General features: G+C 55.7%; 2 long non-coding RNA genes across 3 annotated transcripts; both read left to right on the top strand.

The window, feature by feature from the left end:
* The first annotated feature begins 285 nt into the window (after positions 1-285).
* Positions 286-11314, top strand: LOC134474983 (uncharacterized). 2 transcript variants are annotated; one of them, XR_010045956.1, is made up of 3 exons: positions 286-1958; positions 3094-4959; positions 11130-11314. It is a non-coding gene; the product is annotated as an uncharacterized LOC134474983 (long non-coding RNA). The 2 variants fall into 2 exon arrangements; XR_010045957.1 differs by having other exon boundaries at positions 286-1104.
* Positions 11315-16536: 5222 nt separating this feature from the next.
* Positions 16537-19335, top strand: LOC134474982 (uncharacterized). The gene is made up of 2 exons (XR_010045955.1): positions 16537-17268; positions 18189-19335. It is a non-coding gene; the product is annotated as an uncharacterized LOC134474982 (long non-coding RNA).
* Positions 19336-21241: the final 1906 nt, after the last annotated feature.

Below are 21241 nucleotides of genomic sequence, written 5' to 3' on the forward strand. Positions count from 1 at the left end.
ACACACACACACACACACACACACACACACACACACACATTCCCTCACACCTTCCGACCACCTCTAGGAATTTAGCCTAAGGAGATAATGAAACATGTACGTGTAGCTACAGGGAGTGACCTTCCACTCTCCTTTCTGCAGCTCTCGGGACCGCCTGGCCTCTCAGGATCCGTGTCTTTTGCATAATAAAATGACACTGGTTAGTTTTGGGAGATGGTGGGAGGCATAAGAAGAGCATGCAGGTTCTTTTTTGAGCAGACTCCCAGCGAGTGGGCAGCCCTGGTCAGGACGGTGGACACCATGCATTGGACACTCAAGGCTGTGGGAGGGTCAGGGCTTGTGCCCAGGGCTCCTCCCTGTGCCAACTGTCAGCCATGAATCCCACCTCCCGGAAGCCCAGCTGTGGGCATAGGAGGTCAGCTGGTCGCTCAGCCTCCAGGGACATGGCCGGAGGTCGCTGCTGCGCCTGCTCTCTTGGCCTGCGCATTATTTCCTGCTAATCAGCGTCACTTGGCCCCGAGGGATGCTGGCCCCATGTGCCACCAGCTGCTCCAAGAGCTGCTCCCCTGTTCCGGGCACGCTTGGCTGGCTTTGGTGAGGCCCAGCATAAGCGGAGCTGACAGCCCCATCTGTCTCCTCCTGAGCAGCAAGCAGTGCTCCCGGCAGGCACGGGTCCGGCGAACCTGTGGGCTGGCCAGGGCAGGTGGGCAGCAGTCGGCTCAGCCACGCACCAGGCCAGCCTTCTGCCTGCGAATCAGAACCTGGGCTGGATGCTCCACTCTGACAGGCACCGAGGAGACAGCAAGGGGCGCTGCAGGGGAAGCTGCTGCCGCTGGGATGGGCCGGGCTGTCTCTCAGGAACTGCTACAGTATCCTGTATCCCTTACTGGTACAGATGAGGCTGCCGAGGCTGGGCTGGGGGTGCCTGGGCCCAGTGAGTCACCCACTGCTCAGGAAGCTGTGCTCTTGAATCTGCTGGGAAGAGACCCGGACGCAGGAGACACACTCAACCTCCTACATGAGGGAAGCTGGGGCCACTCCTGCCCACCTGGAGGCAGAGGCCAGAGGATCCTGGAAGGTCTCCAGCATGGGCAGGCGAAAGAGGTGGGGCAGGGCTGGGTCTGGCCAGGACGAGGACAGTAGGGTGCACAAAAGGGTCCCTGCTCGGCCCCAGGAAACAGACTCTGGGAGGGACAGGGTCTGGGAGTGGAAGGGTGCTGGAGGACTTTCGGGAGAACCTCAGAGAGCAGCATGGTGGTGCAGTGTGATCACGGCAGCCTCGGCCAACAGGCCATGCAGGAGGCCAGGGCACCTAGGGATCTGGAACAAAACAGCAGGAGGCCCGAGGGACCTCTGGTTTCCCGCCCTCCCGTCCACCAGGGCTGGGCTCTGCAGAGAACCCGAGGGGCAGCCAGGACTGAGACACATTGAGGGCCACCTGCAGGAGCCAGGGTGGCTGCGCCCACGCCTTCTGGCCTCTTGCCAGCCTCCTCCTGCTCACGGCCTGGACCTGGAGCTTTTTAAAGTTGTGCTTCTTCCCTTCTGGGAGGTACTGAAGCTCCTGGTGGGGAACCGCCCAGCTAAGCAGTCGGTGTCCTCAAATTCCCAGCTGAGAGCCGCCGCTGGAGCTTGGAAAGGGCTGCTTCCTTGACCCGGGCCCTGTGTGTCAGCTTCCTCAGCAGCATCCTGAGGGTCCATGGGCGGTCAGCTTTCCTGAGACCACTGTGACGCGGCCGCACCCCTTGGGGAGGCCACCATTCGGGGAGCAGAGGACAGCGTGCTGGGCTACAAGGCACTCAGGGGGGCCAAGCCATGCATCAAGCCCAGGTCTTGGCTCCCTGGCCCGGAAGTGGGGCTCCCAGCTGGAGGGGTCCGCTAAGTGGCAAAGCCCTCTAGAGCCTCCAGGAGGCACTCAAGGCCTGGACACGCCCGGCTGCAGTCCCTTCCTGCCTCAATCAGTAAGGATCTTTCTCCTCCTAATTATTTTGTTTCCCCCGAGAAACTGTGGGAGGCCCCAGCTGCTGGTCAGCATGACACTTTAAAGCAATGCTAGTGGAGTTTCCAGACTCTGGGGGCGCCAGGTGTGCTGCTTTCCAGTTGTCTCCTCGATGCCCACAGAGAGGGGCTGGTGGGGAACAGAACTAACGGACCACAGCCAGGTGAGGCTCCAGCCAGATGCAGCTGCCAGGACGGGTACAAGGCCCGTGTTCCCAGAGCAGCCCTTGTGGGGCCTTCACACATCAGAGGAGTGGGGACCAGGCTCGCTCAGCTCTGGGCCCCACACAACTGGCCCTGTTTGGAGGGGGCCAGAGCACGCCTGTGCTGTGAGTACAGGTCTGCGAAGATGACGGAGGCCAGTGTCCTCCCCCTGGGAACGGGACGGAAGCAACTTTGGAGGAGCACGAGGAAAAAGAATTAAGAGAAAGCCAGCTGTAGTGGCCAGGCCTGTAAGCCCAGCACTCCGGGTTGAGGCAGGAGGATCACTGTGAGTTCAAGGCCAGCCTGCAATACATAGCAAGACCCTGTCTAAAAAAAAAGAAAGAAAAAAGAAGCAGAGAGAAGGAGGTACAGAGCCACCTCCCTCTGGTGGTCACAAGGGGCTGGTCACACCCTCATTGTTGGTGAGATCTCAGGTGGATGCACGGCCCCCAGGTGGACGTGGCAGCAGCAGAGGCAGGGGGACACCTCATGTCTGAATCCAAGGGCTGCGGGCTGCTCGCGCTCTGTCTCTCTCTCCCTCTCTCTGTCTCTCTCCCTCTCTCTGTCTCTCTCCCTCTCTCTGTCTCTTCCAGGAGGATGTACTTCCTTAGGGGCCAGGGGATGCTCCTGGCTGTGGCTGCTGCCACCGACACCCAAATGTAATTAAGCAAAGGAGCTTGGTAATGACCTTCTAATCACTGGGCACTCTTGTGGGCAGTGCCCGCTCATTTCTGCTAATTGAAAGAAACTTGTGCCAGGCACAGGGCTTGGGGCAGCCTTTTCTCTCCATTCCCTGCCCGCTCCCTGCCTGCTGCTTGCCCAGCCTGGCTGTGGTGGAAGTGAGATGGCTTCTCCTGAAGGTTCCACCAGGCGACCCTATGTCATTGTTCTCAGGGATGACTCAGGATGCACGTGGTCCTGAGCCTGCCATGGGCTGTGAGCCTCAGTGATTCCATCTGTAAAATGGAGAAACCTGCTTCCTGGTGAGCGAGGAGAAAGGGACCAGTGCCACAGAGAGGGTCAGTAATGTGGTTCCATTCCCCACCCATCGCTGGAGAAGGGAGGAAGGAGCGGAGGGGGAGGAAGTGAGTTGGGGGCAGATGGGGAAGGGAATGGTGTCTGGGACCCTTGCCACTGGGTCAGAGGCATGGGTCACCAACAGCGGCTGGTGCCCAGGCTATAGGAAGGCTGCCACCCTGCCCAGCAGCGTGCACACCCCAAATTCGCAGCTGGGCTAAAAATCACACCAGCTAGAATGATTCACTGCAGCCTATTTTGTCTGTGATTTTTTTTTTTTTTTTTTTGTACTAGGTATTGAACTCAGAACTGCATGCTTGCAAGGCAGGCACTTATGCCCGTCAGCTAAATCCTCAGCCCTGTCTGTGATTTTTTAACTTGAGAAAATAAATTAAAGATAAATGAAAAGGTGTCAGAACCGAAGTCCAAAGGACCTCTGCCTGGCTCGGGGCAGGGTCCCAAATGGCTTCAGGTGCCCAGGCCCCTGGGGACGCTGGCTTCTCCCACCATAGCCAGAAGCCCAGCCTGGGGTGGCCTCCACTCTGGGGCTCAGGAGCCCCAGGCCTGGCTCTGCCAGGAAATAAAGCTGGCTTCTGTCTGCTTTCTGACCAGTTCTAAACTGGAACCCCGAAGACACCTAGACAATGGCCTAGGACCAAGTCCAGCTGACCCTGATGGTGGTTTTTTATCTATAACACCAAACACATGGCCAGGAGTGAGGTGATCAATATGTTGATCTTCATTAAAATTAAAAACTTCTGCCCTGTGAAAAATCACCAAGGTAATGAAAGACAAGCCGCAGACTAGGTAGATATATCTACAAAGCATATAGATGCCTGCTATCTAGAATACACAGTAAGCTGGGGATGTAGCTGGGCTGTGTAAGTGCCTGCCTGGCAAGTGCAAGATCCTGAGTCTTATTCCCAGTACCAATATATATATATATATATATATATATATATATATATATATACCCACAAAGAATTCTTAAAACTCAATAATAAGAAAAATACCAACCCTGTTGAAAATGGACAGAATATCTAAACAGACACCTCACAGGGAGGAATACAGGCAGAAATTTTAAAATTAAATTATCCATGTTTATGTATCAGTGAGTATGTATACGTATTGGTGTGCATGTGTGTGCATCCACGTGTGTGTGTGTGTGTACCCATGTATATGCATGCATCAGTGTGTGTTTGTGTTACTGTGTCAGGTTGCAAACTGATACATGCAAATGCACACATACATATGGGTACACATGGGTATGCACACACACACAGGTACATACAAAAACATGAGTGCACATGTAGACGTGGCTATGCACACTTACACATGGACACATACAAACGCATGGATTCTGTTGTGGTTGGTACACTGTGTTAGCTGGAGAAGCCTGGAAGCTGAACTAAGTGACTGAGTGGCTCTGTATCCTGGGGGGAGAGGATGCGCCCTCACCTCCAGGGTGCTGTTCATTGTGTCAGGAGTTTAACTAAGGGACTCAGCAGGGCCAGGGTCCATCCTTTGTAACATCCTCAGCCTGTCCTAAAGGGGACCTAGAGATGGGTGAGCACCGCAGGCACCTGAGGGGCACAGCCTGTGTACAGTAGAGGGGAGGAGAAGGGGCCTGTTACTCACCTTTTGTTTTTACTGCTTTTACTGTCTTCTGCCGCCTCGAAGTGTTGCCCCTCACCTTCCCCCTGCATTGGAATCAGCCGACTATGGACTGAAACCTCCACAACCGTGAGTGAAGTAAACCTTTCCTTCCTTAATTTTGGGTATCAGGTATTTTGTCTCAGCAATGAGAGAAAAGTAACAAAGACATATACACATATATGCTGCTAACATAATATGCACTGATACACTAATGTACACATACACACTGATGCATGCATACACAGGTGTGTGTACACAGGTGCACACATACACACAGATACACACATGCACACCAATACGCATACATACTCAGATACACACATAAACAGGGATGAGCACATAGATACATACATATACACACACACTGATACAGATGCACACACTGATAAAAATACACATGTACACTCATACACACTTGCATATGGGTATACACATGGATACACATGGACACATGTGCACACGGTGTTATGGATTAAGAACTGGTGGTCAACTTAATGCTAGCTGGATTACAACAGCGTGGAGCTGAGCAAAGATGCTCTACCTAAGGAAAGGTGCCAGCCTAAATAGGTGGAAAAGGAGAAGGAGGTTGTTAATGTGTTGATGCGTTATTGGATTCTGTTGAGGCATTGTGGGTTCTCCTACGAGTTGCTGTTTGAGTCATTGGTTCTCCTGGAGAAGCTCTGGTCCTCACATTGAGCCTTACTTCCTGGCTCTGGAGTGGAAGACCTGTGCTCCTTGGTCTCCAGGTTGAGCTCATCATGCTGGCTTCCTGGCAGGTACTCTACTGTGCTTATCATTGGAGAAGCCAGGGCCTCTGTGTCACTGAGGATGGCTGTGGTGCCTGCAGGACATCCCTGGCCTTTGTTGTGACTGTCACTTCCCGGTTCCAGCACAGAACCCTCATCCCACCAGCACAGCTCCTTCACCCCACTGGCATGGATTTTCTGGCTCCACTGCTAACCTTTTGGCCTTCCCAGTGCGGATCCATAAAAGAGACTGGTGTGAGTCCTTCTTGTGGGCTCTGGACCTCCAGTTGGTCTCATGGGAAGCACTGTCATGAGCTCTGAGTTTTTATCTGGACTCATGTGGGATGTTGCTGTAGGATTTAGGTCCCTTAGAATATTTAGGAACTAAATATTCCACGTCTTTGGTGTTGCAGACAGATTTCCTGCATTTTATTGTCTTAACTCCCAGTGACCCTTATAAAAATAATATTATAAACTCCATGTCCTGATTCTAATTGTTCTCTGCACAACCCCTAACTGCAACACATGGCTAGACTCATACATGCCAATACATGCTTCCACACAGATACATGCCCAGGTCCCAGGCATGGAGGGGTATGGCACACAGGACACCCGCTCACTGCCGGTGGGGTGCACAGCCATGTGTGCATTGCCTTGGGACCACAGTGGGGCAGCACTCACAAGACTGAAAGCAGTTTCACCACCTGACCCAGGCGCGTGCTCCTCGGTGTGTTCCCAATCCGTGGGAGACCGAAAGCCCTTCCCCGGAAATGCTCACAGCAGCTCTCTCTATGACTGTGGGCACTGGGAGAAACCAAAGTGTCCTTCAGCAGATGGACAGATAAGCACACTGCTCCATCAGCAATAAAGAGATCAGCCTCCTCAGCCCTCCGGCTGGGGGAAGAGGACAAGGGAGTGCAGAGGACTGGGGGGCGGGGAGGTGCTTCCGTGGGACCCTGCTTGGGGGTGCATGCTGCACCTTTATCCCATCCCACCTGTGTGAAGGAATGACCAAACACTGTTTCTGATTCCACTTCATTTCCTGTAAACCCCAAAATGCTTTCGCAAAAGTCCATACATGTAAATTTGAAGAGAAGCTGGAGAGCCGGACCCCTTTCCAATGGCCCTTGCAGTGGGCAGCCGGCCAAGCTCTGCCACAGTGGGCTACTTTTGTTTGTTTTCTGGTGCTATCATAAAACACTCGACTCTGGGTGATTAGCAAGGAGAGGATGGTTGTGAAGCTCACAGTTCTGGGGGCTCGAGAGCATGCAGCACAGAACCTCAGGGAGGGCGCCACGTGGGAGGGTCCCCCGTGGCAAGAGGGTGGGATGGCAGGCAGTAGGGACAGTGTGCAGAGGGTCAAAGCACGAGGGTCACCTGGCTTCACAACCATGACTGATCCGGTCCCCCAAGACCCAGCTCTCTGATCTGGAACCTCCTGGATCCTCCTGAGCAGACAAGAATATACTCACAAGGAAGCAGCTGGAGTATAAGGCTTCACCCCCGCCCAACACCACTGCGTCGGGAATCAAATTTCAACATGGTCGTAGGTGGGGACAAGCACATCCCAGCCATAGCACGGGTGGCTCTGGCCAGGGCCACAGAGAGCCAGGGTGACCCAGCAGATACTGCATTCTGGGGGTAGGGGTTTCCCAGGGACCAGGGCTCACACACATGTTCCCTCATGCATAACGCCCAGCCCTGTGCTACCACTGAGCCGGTCCCTCATCACTACTGTCTCTGCCTAGGAGGAAGCGAACCACAGACTCCGTTCCTGCCTGCCCCGGCCAAGCCCTACTCAGCCCTGCTGGGGTTGGCGGGGTTTCCTCAGGGTCTCATTCCCAGGGACATTGTGGCAGATGAGCTGCACAGGGTGCCATGGTAGGGTTCCCGCATGCCAGGCAGGTGCCTCTTACACAGAGGGACAACCAGGAAAGCATGAGTGACACAGGCAGCCTGCAGGACAGGACCCTCTTTGCTTCTCTGGGTGCACAGGATGGTGGACCTGCCCAGACCTGGACCTGATGGCCAGGAAACAATATGTCAGTGGGACAGAGGGACCCAGGCAGCCGGACAGTCAGCATGCAGCCAGGACTCAGCGTGTGCCCACAGGTGGCCACCGTCTACAAAGGACATGGGATATCAGTTGCTCATCTGTGCACTTTAATGAACTGGTTCATATTCAGCTGCCTGTTCCCTGGCCATCCACTGGACATCTGCTGGGAGCCAAGTGCCTTTGGGATGAACTCACAACTTCCGAGTCGAGCTACGACGTAGCCCCATAACAGGCACCAGACCCCCTAAGTTTACAGGTGGTGGTAGAGGTCACCCTGACCTCTGTCCTCAGCAGGCTTTTGGAAGACCTCTTGGTTATCAGGGCAGGCCAAGGGTCCTCATCCCCTGCAGAGGATCACTTCTGCCCAGCATGCCTCACAGTGCCCAGTGACACACTCACTGTGGCCAGCACAGCAAGAGTTTGCTGCGCAATGCAATCTGCACAGCTGCTGGCAACGCCCAGCCCTGACCTGTCATCTGGAGAAGAAAAGAGTCCCCGGGCATTTCATAGTCGTATTAACAATGCCTCACTTGGAAGTGAATGCAGTCTGACAGCAGCCAAGCCAATGAGCCTGGTCAACCTGTCCTGCCAGCCATAGAGTCACCTGTCATTCCCGCGACCCTAGGGAGACAAGTTCGCCAGCAGGAGACACCTGGACAGGGTGCGGACTGGGCTGGAGGGGCGGACAGCAGCCTTCCACATCAGAGGAGCTCATGCAATGTTAATGCCGTCCTGTGGCTGGCTGGAAAGCATCCTTTCAAGTGGAGGCCAGGAGGCAAGGAAGGCCAGGAAGCAATTGTGCCTGTCGGGCAGACTCCCAGACTCTGGGTTGCTAGTTCTCTAAAATCTGCCTCAGGTGAGCGGCCCCCACCCCCTGTAGCCCAAGTTTCTGCCCTTCAGGCATCTCCCAGCCCAGCCTGCTCAAACCCTGCTTCCTTCCCCATGGCCCAGCTGGAGGCTGTCCCAGCCCTGCCCCTCCAGGGCTCTTCCTGCCAATGTCAAGGTCAAGGTCAAGGTCACCATCACCTGCAGCTTCCAGCCAGAGCTTCCCCGTGGGATGGCTTGGCTGCAGTGCCCTCAGGAAGGGCCCCTTCACACCTCCAGGTCCCTCCAAGTTGCTTTTTGGAAGTAATTTCCATGTAATGAGAACACAGGAAAACCTCATTATTTCAGACACCGCTAATTAGGGGTTTGTGATCAGCCTGCCTGGCCAGCTGAAGTTGACATTTGGTTCTCTGCAGACACTGCAAATTAAGAGCGAGAGGAGAGATCATCAGGACCTTTAAAAAGCCAGCAGCTCCCAGTCTGTGGCCAGTGGCTCTCACATACGCTGCTTTCCCAGTGCACTAATTAGGAGTCTCTTCTTCAGGGGAGCTGCCCAGGGGGCGTCCAGGTGGGGCTCGAAGGGGCTCCACCCTGAGAGGCCCCAGGACAGCCCTGGGAGGGCCCCATAGCTAGCCCCTAGTTGTAGTTAAGGTATATCAAGTATAGATTAGGACACATGGGTTATAGGATTATTTTGTAATATTCACTTAAAAGTCAAAAGAAGAGTGCAGGAGATCACTTCCTAGAGATCCAAAGAATCCAGTGAGGACCTGGATCCCATGGCACTGTCCTGCACAAGTCCAGCTCGAGGCCTAGAGCCCATGACAATGTCTCCCACAAGTCTGTATCAAAGATCTGCGCTGGGAAGGCCCGAAGGTCAGCGGTGGAAGCTGGAAAGTCTGCTCCAGCGGGGTGAAGGAGCTGTGCCAGAGACTGAGGGAGCTGCACGGAAGCTAGGAATCGGTGCTCAAGATCGGGACCAGGGCTCCCATGAAGGGAACCTCAGCCACCCTCAGTGACAGCGAGGTCCCGAGCTCCTCCAAAGAACAGCTGAGTTCATGTCAGAAAGCCAGCGGGACAGGCTTCTCCAGGAGAATCAACAGCACCACCTTCCCCTCCGGTTCTGTTTTTAGGCTTGGCAATTGTTGGCAACGATCCTCAGGTGGGCTCCACACCCAGCACCCAGCCGACTCAGTTCAGTTGGGCATTACGCATTGCCCGTTAGTTAATCCACCACGTCCCTTTTATGGAAGAGGACCCCAGGCCCTAGAGCCTGAGGGCTCTTCCTGGGTCACAGTGGGGACACCTCAGAAATGTGACCTAGGCCCTCCAGAACCCCCCAGAGACAGTGGGTGGTGAAGAGGGGCTGTCTGCAGGGTCTAGAGCCCAAGAGAGCAGTTCCCACCTCTTTCTCAGGAGAAAGGAGAAATGAACTGCCTGGATCAGACTCTGCCCAAATCTGGGGGCCCTCAAAGGACAGGACCAAGGAGCCCTTCTCCTTATTGTGAGGTCCACAGAGGTCTCAGAGGCCCATGGGGGCATGAGAGACAAAGGCCCAGAGATCCTGGCGCCAGGGCAGATGTCCTGTACCAAAGCAAGGAAGGAAGGCTGGGTGAGGACCAAAGAAAGCAGACAGGTCCCAGGAGCTGGGAGGTGCTGGAAGGAAAGCCAGGGCCAGGGCTGCACTACAGGGCTCCGCCCACATGGAGGCCCCACCCTCCAGGGCTCCACCTCTTCCCAAGGCCCCGCCCCAGCCCTGCCCCGTTCTGTCCTCTGGGGCTATGTATCTGGCCAGGCCCCACACTGTTCCCCTCCTTCCCATGAGTCACCACTGACTCCAAGCTTGGGCACCATAGATGAACATTCCAGGCGTCACAGTGGTGGGTCTCAGGCCAGGAGCAGACCAAGGGGCTTGTAGCTGTCTGTACTCCTACAGGGTACTCCGCTGTGCACACCCTGAGATGCCTGCCTGCTTGGCACAAGGAGGATCTCTTGCTCCCCACTCTGCCTCTGTCTCCCTTCTCCCTCCTCATCACCCTTCTCAGAACCCAGAAGCACCACTGGGTCTCTGCCCACCCCTGCCTGGTGCCCACAGCCCTTAGGAAGCACATGCTGGGGCCTCTGCCACCTTGGATCAAATTGGGCAGCCCCTGGCTCGGACTCATCCCCTACCCTGATAAAGAACCTACAGCCCGAAGATGCCCCACCCCTTCCTAAGTATTGGAGATGCTGGGACTGGTCTTCCTCCACCAGACATAGGGGCCGGGGACATGGAGGACAGCAGTGGTCTTTGCACCACTGTCTGCACTGGGAAGGTCATGGTTGACAGGGTCACTGAGCACAGGAATAAGGCCTCGCTGTCCTCATGAGCACCCCTAGGTCCTGCAGATGCATCCTCCAAGCTCCAACCCATGCCCACATCTCCTGCACTCACAGGCCTCCCCACAGACCCCCAAGCTGACAACGCTGTACTGGCATCCTGCAGGGGTGAAGGGAAAAAGGGAGACCGGAAGGGGGGAACTGAGGAGGGGAGAGGGGAGACGGGAGCTAGAGGGACTGGAGGAAAGGTAAACCAGCAGCACCTGGAGATAAGAGCAGCATCACTCCAGCCTCACCCGCCTGTTCTCTAGGTCACTCACACCTGTCTGCACGGAAAGACAGGACTGAAGAACACCGTGTCCTCACAGCCACTGGCATCCAAGGACAGCAGAATCCTCCTGCCTGGGAACCTTCAGCTCTTTGCTGCCTCCATTTTTCCCATTTCAGTAATTCTTGCAGCCCATGTTGTGTAAATAAAATTATTCTTCCCAAAAAACCATTAGCAGCGCCCGACATTAATTCCCCTGCAATATGTGTAATTAGCTGCATGCAGCACAGGGCATCAGAGGATCCGTTCGCTAATCGCCACTCCTCCGCTCCCGCACCTAATTAAATCTTCTTCCTGTTTATCCACTTACAAGAGCCTCGGCAAAGACGTGCGCTGCTGGAAAGCCGCTGCCATAAATCATCTTTTAGTGATTTTTTTGGCTGCATCTCCACATAGTGCGAGTGCATTTCCTTCCCCCTGCCCAGGTCCCCACCCCTGCAGGCCAGCTCGCCCTGGCTCCTCGGCACACACCCTGCACTCCGGCACATGGGTGCAGGAGGAGGCCGGAGCCCACCACAAGCAGCCCAGGCCCTGGATCATCCTTCCGGTGGAAGCCGCTCCTATTCTGGTCTTCTAGTCTTGGCACCAGGGCCTGGGGTCACATGGGGCTGCCAAGGCTGCAGGGAGGGGTTTTCCCTCTGCGCCCAGGGCCACCAGCAGTGTTTGGGCATCCGGTCCTTGCCATCTGCCAGTGTGGCATGAGTCTGCTTCACAGCCAGCCCGTAAGTCAAGTCACCCCCAGGGGTGAGCAGGCTTAGGACAGGGTGGTCTCAGCACACTGGCACAGCACAGAGATAGGTGAGCAGGCCAGGCGGGGACGAGGTGTGACATGGGCAGGCACGGGCATCACTTGGGTGTCAGAGGGGGATGATGAGTACACTGCTTTCACAGAGACCTGGAGCCACAGTGGATTGCATGGCCTGTGAACGAGGCCTCCACAGGGCAAAGCTAAAAATTCCGAGTCCAGAGCCACAGAGCTGACCCTGAAGCTCCAAGTGGGTCCTTGAATTCCAGGTTCCTTCTCCCTCACTGTAGTTAGGGCCAGCGGCCAGTGGCACAGTGACAGACTCGGGGGATGGACAGCAGGGCTGGCTCAGGAGGAACGCAGGTCCCTGGTGTGGGGCCCACTGCCCTTCTGAGACAGCTGACCCAGCTCCCCCTTCAAGTGTCCCCAAGTGACTCCTTATCAAGGGGCAGAGGGAGTGTCAACAGCAGAAACAAGGCTATGAAGGTGGGGCGGAGACTGGGGGTCTCTTGGACCTGAGCTGGAGGGCACAGGAAGGACAGGACTGGATCCCCTGCACTGCCCCACCTTGAATTTGCACTTGTGGCTGCAGGGATTCGTGAGCATTACTCCTGTTGGAGCCGTGGTAATTGACTGCGACCACCCCAAGAATCAGGCTCTGTGCCAGGCTGAGGCCCCAAGCACCCCAGGCATGTTAAGTTTGGGGAGCTTCAAGTCCTGAAGATTGACAGGAGCCCGGGGGTGAACGCAGCACCCACAGATCCTGAGATGCTGAATTTGCTGGCTGCATGCCCCTTGGACCGCATGGATTATTTTATTTTATTTATTTTACAGTACCGGGCATTGAACCCAAGGCCCTCTTGCTGAACCACACCCCAACTCCTTTTCATTGTTTATTTTAAGCCAGCCCAGCACTCAGGAGGCTGAGGCAGGATTACCATGAGTTTGAGACCAGCCTGGGCTACAAAGTGAGCTCCAGGCCAGCCTGAACTGTATAGTGAGACCCTGAAGACAAAAAATAAATGAATAAATGAAAAGACCTGTTTATTTGAGACAGGGTCTCACTAAGTTGCCCAGACTGAGCTTGACCTTGAGATCTTCCTGCCTTAGCATTTCAGAGTGCTGGGATTATCCTGACCCACCTTCACACTATATCCCTGGGTGCCAGCCCATCACCCAGGTGGGGAAACTGAGGCAGAAATCAAGTAACTTGATCCAAACCTCATGACTAGCGAGTTACCTGAGTGAGATTTGAACAAACAGAATCCAGTCACAGAACCACCGGACCAGACCAGCCCCTTCCCAGGGCCCTTTTCACACAGCCAGGAGCTCGATGACCACACAGGATGTGGCAGCGTACTGCCACTGGACCGTACAATCTTGCTAGGAGCAGAAATCCCGAGGATGCACAGTACCTGTTGTGTGTTGTTGTCCCTCTGTGAGGTCCAGGTGGGCAGCAGGGAGGCTTCCCAGGGCGGCAGCAGCATCCAAGCCACCAGCTGGCCGTGGCTGTGTCTGGAGCAAAGGTACTTGTGGTCTGAGCAGGGACTCTCATCCTGGGTCTCCCCACCCTGCTGCCTTTGGCTGTCTCTGGTCCAAGCCCAGAGGCCAGGAGGGCTTGCCTGCCCCTGCCATGTGGAGTCAGCGCCCCCAAGTCAGGTCCTCAGGCAGAGGCGGGCATCCCCGCCCCTACTCTGTGGGGAACCCAGGAAGAAGAATGGGTAAAAGGTGCTGGGCTGCACACCACCCTGGGAGGGCCCTCAGCTTGTTCCCACCACCCTAAATCCCATCTTCTCCCCACTAAGTTCCCCTTCCCCATGTACCTGCTGGGCCCACCAACATGGGACCCACACCTTGGTCAGCCCAGGACAGCTCAGATCCCAGAGTGAGGGCCAGGGCGCAGCCTAGGGGTCACAGCTGCTTCCCTGTCCTGCCTGGGGCTGGGGGCACCCAGCACCATGGCCGCAGTCGCCCTCCATAGCCCGTTTTCCTCCAGGCCCCCTGCCAAGCCACCTCCTCCTGTTAACACCTCCATTAGCCCCGTGCAGCAAATCTGTCATGACAGGCCCCCTCCTGGCTCGTATTTTTTACTTTTAATTATGATCAGATGTGGACTATTGAGTAGTTTGATGCATTTTAGATGTCTACAGAGGTTTCTTTTTAATAATGCAATTGCGAGGCTCTAATGGCCCATCACTGGGGTCATTACTGAACTGTGTATTCAGCACTGTCTCCAAAGCTGGACGCTTCTCCCCAAGAGGGGTGCTGGGGGCTTGGCAGCGCCGGTGAGCGATGACAGCCTCGAGGCTTTCTCAGGCCCAGGGTGAGTGCTTTCCTTCTGCTCGCCAGCAGAGGCTCAGGTGGGGTCTACCAGGTGTAGTCATCGGCCCCAGGGGTGAGCTCAGGGATGTCCTGCACCTGGACAGCCAATGGCCTGCAGAGGAGCTTCTTCTCTCCAGTACTTAAGCCCCCAACACCTCGTCCCCTCCAAATCTGCTCCCAAGGCCCCCCTGTTAACACTGCACAGAGAGGAGTAAATTTCAACACAGATGCCACGCCCAGGTCATGGTCCTCTCTCTGAGGGGCAGCAGGTGGACAGTGAGTGTGGACCTCCACAGGCCTTGACCGGGTCGCAGTCACCATGGCCCTGTGCCTCCTGCCACAGTGCCTCAAGGTATGGGAGGAACTGAACCCGCATGTCAGTCCCTGGAAAGTGGGGTACATGATCCAGTCCCAGCGACAGAACTCAGACAACCCTGAGTGTAGGTGCAACCAGATCTGGGCAAGTGAGGGTAGGAGGAAGCCTTGACATCATGGCAATGGTGGATAAGCACCCCCTGTGACCCGACCATAGCCACGGCCTCCCCCATCTTCCCTCCTGAACTCACTGGGCTCTGGCTCCCAGGTCACCATCTGTACCTGTCCCCACCCCCATCCAGGCATCCATGGCCTCCTCCTGGCCACAGTCACCCACGTCAAGAGAACTCGCCTGCCCCTGCTATGTGTCAGGTACTGGCTGTCCAAGGTGGACATATTCTGGACGGGAATGCCGGGAGCAAATGAACCCCAGAACTGCTGACCGTGGAGTCACCCCTGTGGGGTTCATTCATGGGGTCCAACACTCAGTACCTCTGTCTGTCCCTGATCACCATCCTTGCTGGGGGGCAGGTGAGTCCTGTCACTGGCCAACCTCAGGCAGGAAGAACCGAAGAGCTTAAAGGTAATTCCCTTTATTCCCATTAAGCACACCAGTGCCAATATTGATTGAAAGCCCATTCACCAGGTCAGGGAGGAGGGGCTCCAAGGCCAGGACAGGGTCTGCTCTCTGGGACCAGCCGCGGGGACCAGTGGGGGGCACTGGAGGGTCAGGGCCTGGCCTCTCTGCTTCCCTTGGAGCCAGAGCTTCTCCATATTGTGCTGATGCTCAAGCCGGTGGTGCCTCCCCGTGACCTTGGGCCTCCTCAGCCTAGCCTGTACCTGCTTCAGGTCTGATGCGTGGCTTTTTCCTTGTGATGTCTGCTGGGTTCTCCAAAGAGTGGCCTCTCTCTGCTGACCCTCGAGGCTCCCTTCACAGGACCCGTGCAGCCCCTTCCGTCCCCCAACACACGAGGACCCCTTTCCCACTCCCTAGTCATAGCTGGCGGGAAGTCTGGCTCCAGATAGCTCTGCAGAGTGAGAGACTCCTCCAGGGAAAGACCAGTTGGAGTGGCCAGGTGACCCCAGAAGAGGGACAATGGTAGGTGTCTGCCTTGAGGAGGCCACAGGTAAAAAGTGCCAGCTGTGGGTCTCCCACATCCACGCTGCCTGGCTCCATTTTGCTGCTATAACCCATACCCAGACTGGTCATTTCCAGAGGACACAAGCGTACTTCTCTCGGCTCCAGGGTCCCCAGCTTTGCCTTCTGCTGCAGGCTGTCCCCAACACCCCGACGCTGAGGTGGAATTCTGAGGACTCAGACACGAGCAGCCCAGGGAATCTGTCACACCCCGGGGACCAGGGCTGGAGGGCAAGGTACCAGTCCCAGAAGCCTTTCTGCTTCTTCTCCTCCTCCCTGATGGCTAGAGGCAGAGGGGCCACCAGGGGGAATTTAGAGAACAATCTGGCCATCCATGTCCACCCAACTAAAGGCTAGCCCAGGAAGGACATGGAGGTGTCATAGCTTGGGGTCAGCCCAGCCATTGCTAATATCATCAGGGACAGGGAACATCGTGGGCTGCCCCAGAGGCCATCCTGGCAGGGCCAGAAGTCTCAGAGGAAAGGGCAGGAGGGAACCAAGCACACACAGGGGCACTGCACACACAGGGTAAGTGCCCTACCCCTGGGCCGTACCCTGGCCAAGCTCTTGCACTGAGCCCATTACGCACCTGCGTCAACGGAGGGGTGAAGGCTGCATGAAACACGGTCCATCTGCGCCATGTATTATTAACGCGTCTTAAAAGAAGAGAACTCTTACACCCCAGGACCGCGGATTCCCCTTGAGGGCAGTGTGCTGAGTGCAATAAGCGGGTAAGAAAAAGGCAAAGCAATCCCGCGTACACCAGGTTCCTGGAGAGGCCAAATCAGGGAGACAGAAAGGAGTGCAGCAGGCCAGGGGCTGGGGCTCGGGGTACCGGGAACCTCAGTTCTTGAGGTCAGAGCTGGGGCCTTGGCTGCACGGTGGCAAGTGTGTGCCGTGTGCCCTGGCTGTGCACTTGGACCGGCGGGGATGCGGGTCTGTGTCGGGTGGGTTTACTACGGTAACACGTGTTTCTTTTTTATCAAAAACCTGCTGGCAGAGCCGGAGCTGAACAAGGGTGGTGCTGACGGCTGGCCGCGAGGACGCCTTCCCACGCCTGCCACCGAGTTTTCCACACAAACATACAGCGCGGAGTTGTAAACACCCAAAGGCACACTGGTCAGCTGTGGGTGGCTGCTGGGGACACATAGTGGCCAGGGCATCCAGGAGACTCAGACAGCTACCCCCCCCACACACACACACAGCCCACGGGTCCAGAGCCAGGATCCGTTCTGCCTTGAGCCAACTAGTGTGTGACAAAGCACTTGGAGAACAAGCAAGACAGAAACTTCTGCTGTCAGCGAGGACAGTGAAAGGCAACGTGCAGGTCCCCGGTCTTCGGCCACCACCCCCTCTTCCCGCACCACCACCCTGAGGCAGAGCAGGACCAGCAAATCCCTCCTGGATGTGTAGACCAGTGGGCCTCTCGGGCCATCAATAAATGATGAGCGGTTGCCACAGCAACAGCCCCAACCCATATTTTATCTCCCGGTAAGCAGGGCGAGCTCCAGCCATACTGCGAAAAGCCAGGCTGGACGGGAAGGGGCAGCGGCCACAGGCCACAGGACATCGGAGCTCAGAGCACAGGGCCACGTGACCCAGGTGAGATGGGGTTTATGGGGAACAGAGGGGTGGGTTTGGGATGAGACCGGGGAGCAGCACAGTTCAGGAGGAGAGAAAGTAACTGAACCCAACTCTGGGCTTCAGCAAGGTGAGTTCTACCATCCAGGACATGGGGTTGCCCTCCCCAAACCCAGTCTCCGCCTCCGTGAGATGGAGGCAGAAATTGTACCTGTTCTCTCTCAGGCTGGCACAAACCCGGAATGAAGAGGGTATATAAAGTCCCGGGCACACACGAGCATTCACTATATGCTAACATGGTTTTGTTTGTAAAGAGATTTACACCTCTGACAGATGATGAGGAAAACACTTTGCACCTGTGTGTGTCTGTGTGTGTGTCTGTGTGTGTGACTGTGTGTGTCTGTGTGTGTGTACCTCTGCCCCCTATCACCACCCCTGGTGGTCTCATCCTTCAGGCGCTCCTTCCTCCCTCCTGAAAGGTGGCCTTCAGCTCTCCTCACAGTGACCATCCTGTGCCTGTGGGTCTTCATGTTGCCCATTTCTGAAAGATTCCCCTCACCAGTACAGACTCCCACACTGCAGCTGTCCCTGGAAGCCTACTCTGGTCTCCTGGGTGTGATGTGCCTTTTTGTGTTTTTTCTTGGCAGAGTTTCTCTTCACTGCCAGTGTTATAGTTACAGGTTGTGCAGAGAACAATTAGAATCAGGACATGGAGTTTATAATATTATTTTTATAATGGTCACTGAGAGTTAACACAATAAAATGTAGGAAATGTTATCTGCAACACCAAAGACATAGAATATTTAGTCAAGGGCCTAAATCCCACAGCAATGTCCCATATGAGTCCTGATGAAAACCCAGAGCTCATGACAATGCCTCCCACAAGTCCAGCTGGAGGTCCCAAAGCCCACAGGAAGGACTCACACCAGTCTCTTTTATAGATCCATGCTGGGAAGGCCCAAAGGTCAGTGGTGGAAACCAGAAAGTCCATGCCAGCGGAGTGACGGAGTTGTGCTAGTGGGATGAGGGTTCTACGCTGGAGCCAGGAAGTGACACTCACAACAAAGACCAGGGCTGTCCTGAAAGGCACCACAGCCATCCTCAGTGACACAGAGGCCCCGAGCTCCTTCGACAACAAGCACAGTCGGGTACATGCCAGGAAGCCAGCATGATGAGTTCATCCTGGAGACCAAGCAGCACATGTCTTCCCCTCCGGAGCCAAGAAGCAATGCTTGATGTGAGGACCAAAGCTTCTCCACGAGAACCAATAGCTCAAACAGCAACTCGTAGGAGAACCCACAACACCTCAACACAATAACGCATTAACACCTCCCTTCTTTTCCACCGATTTAGCCCGGCAGCTTTCCTCAAGTGGAGCATCTTCACTCAATGCCATGCTGATGTAATCCAGCTGGCGTTAAATTGACCACCAGTTCTTAATCCATAACAGCCAGTCTGAGTGCAGGATGCTTCCTGCAGTCCCCTTTCTGCAGCTTGTGCTTGGGGTTTGTCAAGTTTCCCGGAGCCAGCAGTCTGACACTTGTGCCAGCTATAATTTCTGCAGGTAGGGGGCTGTCCTCCTCCCTCTGTCCTCCGCTCTGGCTGAGCACTGGCTCTCCCAGGGCCCCTGGATGCACTTATGTGTTTAGAGGTCTCTCCCTCGGGGTCTCACTTTGGAGGTCTGCGATCACCCCATCTTCGAGTTCTTCAATCCATGTTTCTGCAATGTGCAGCCACACCCAGCAGAACCTTGCTCTCAGTAGGTGCAGCCCGAATCTCCAGGGCCTTGGCTTGGTCTCTGTACTTCTAGCCTGAAGCTCTGGTCCTTCCCTTCGCTTTCCAGAAGTTTGGGGTGCGGTCCTAACAGCTGTTTTAATAAGCACAACATCCGCAGGAGTTCCCGGTTGGTTTCAGCTGATGGTTGTTTTTCTCCTTATGAGGCTGCTTTTCCCGCTTTTTTAAAAATCTTTTACAGAATGCCTGACATTGTGAAGCTCACCATGATTGGACGCTGAATTTTCTGTGTTCCTGTAAATGTACTTGAACTTGGTTTGAGGATGAATTTATATGAAAATGGTCTCACTTCTAGGCTTTATTATTTGTGACCAGAAATAGGCTTAATGGTTCCTCAGAGCAGAGCAGAGCCCAGGAAGCACAGGTCTCTGGTCTGGCTGGTGCAGATCCCTTCACGGCTGTTCAGTCCTCACACTGGGGCAGTAACGGGGGGGGGGGTCCCTGCTGGGCTCCCATGGCCCCTTGAGCAGCTGTCTGTCCGGAACTGCCCAGTGGGTCCTGTCCCCAGGCCCATCTCCTCCGCTCAGGGTGTCTGCCAGCCCCTTCCCTGGTGGTTCCTCTCCACATGCCACAGTCTGGAATGCCCCCCAAGGCAGTGAGCTGGAGCAAGTGGGGCTCACCTCTTGGGGGTCCTTGCCCTTCACTGCCCGATGACCAATGTGTTAGAAACCATGCTCAATGTCTTATGTCCAGGTTGGGGAGGGGGAAATCACTGAAGCTTTAGGCAGATTCCTCCTGGAACCCCAAGTGTCCCTAAATCCAGTGTCCTGGGGACCCATGCAGGGTCACCAGGTATCCACATCCGTCTGTAACGTCAAGCCAGTAGCAATCCTGTCCTCATCATCTGTATTTGAAGGGAAGATGAAGGTGGTCTGCTTTGGGAGGTCCCACACCCACAGGGTCCTGAGGGCTGCATCACCGTGATTTCGGCCTCAGCCTCTCTCTCATAGAGGAAGCCTGGTCCCTGCTTCCCGGTGCCCTCCAGAGGGTAGACAGGCAGCCAGCTCCTTCACCCAATGGACCTCAGCTCCAAGACAACCAGGGGAGGTGCTCCAGGCTGGGAGCTCCCAGAAGCAGGGAGCTCCCTGGGAGATGGGGTCACCCTGTGCCCCGGTGGCCCTGCAGGTCAGGGGCCAGGAGGGGAACCCCAGGGGGAAGGAGAGAAAGACTGTTCAACCAGGGCTCACTGTCAGGGCCCATCATTGCATGGACTGCTGCTGGACAGCAGAGTGGACAGCCCACTGACACTGGCCAGACCCACGCTGGCCAGGTGTGCAGCACCAGGGCATTGCAATGGCTACTTCCGGACAGAAGACCTGGCCTCCCCATCCCAGTTCTGGCTCCCTACTGTCCTTGGCATCCACGAGCCCCAGGAGAGCTGTGCCAAGCCAGCCTCCCCTCTGTGGCCAACGGGTCTCCTTAATAAAAGATTTACTGCCAGTCCATGAAATGTTTAAACACCATATTTTACCAGTAAAAAGTGAGGCAGAAGCCAGCACCCTCCAAGAAAGGATTTTTCCAGGCACTTTACAGATCAAAGCACTGGAATAAAATAAATATGACCAGTGATGGCTGTGAGAGCAAGTTTGGTCCAGGAAAGCGCTCGCAGGGAGCAGGGAGGGCTGCAGGGCCACGCGCACTGCCCATTGCCTGCAGAGAGAACCCGTGGGCGTCTCCTCCCCCACCACTGTTTAGACCGCAACCTGGTATCCCAGGAGCCCTGAGGGTATCGGTCAGGGCCCGAGGCTCAGTGGAGACAGGAACAGAGCTGGAAGAAACCAAGCCTGCCATGGGTCTCATCACACACTGACTACAAAATCCAGGTGCTATGGCCCTCCTCCCAGAAAAGGCCTCAGCAACGTGCTAAAGACAGACGACTCCCCCTGAATGTCACCCATCCCTGGCAGGGCAGCTGTAGGTTCTGCTGACTCTTTGTCAAAACTTCCAAAGAGAGAGATGACATTCTCCTCTACAGCAACCTGCATGCACCTAGCTGCCCTGGCCCCAGAGAAGGAGGACCTGTGCTGTCCCTTCCACCCCAGTCCTGGCACCCCAGCCCCGGGTGAACTGTCCCATGCTGCACCTTTCTCCGTGGGGCAGGGAGGGGTGAGGAGGAGGGCAGAACAGAGGGAGAAGGGCCCATGAGAGCCACAGTGGCCAAAGGACAAGGACCGAGCCTGGGAGCAGCCTGGATGCTGAA

This window comes from Cavia porcellus, unplaced genomic scaffold (assembly GCF_034190915.1).
Source record: "Cavia porcellus strain 051 isolate PalLab524CR breed Dunkin Hartley unplaced genomic scaffold, mCavPor4.1 scaffold_49, whole genome shotgun sequence".
NCBI classification, from domain to species: domain Eukaryota; kingdom Metazoa; phylum Chordata; class Mammalia; order Rodentia; family Caviidae; genus Cavia; species Cavia porcellus.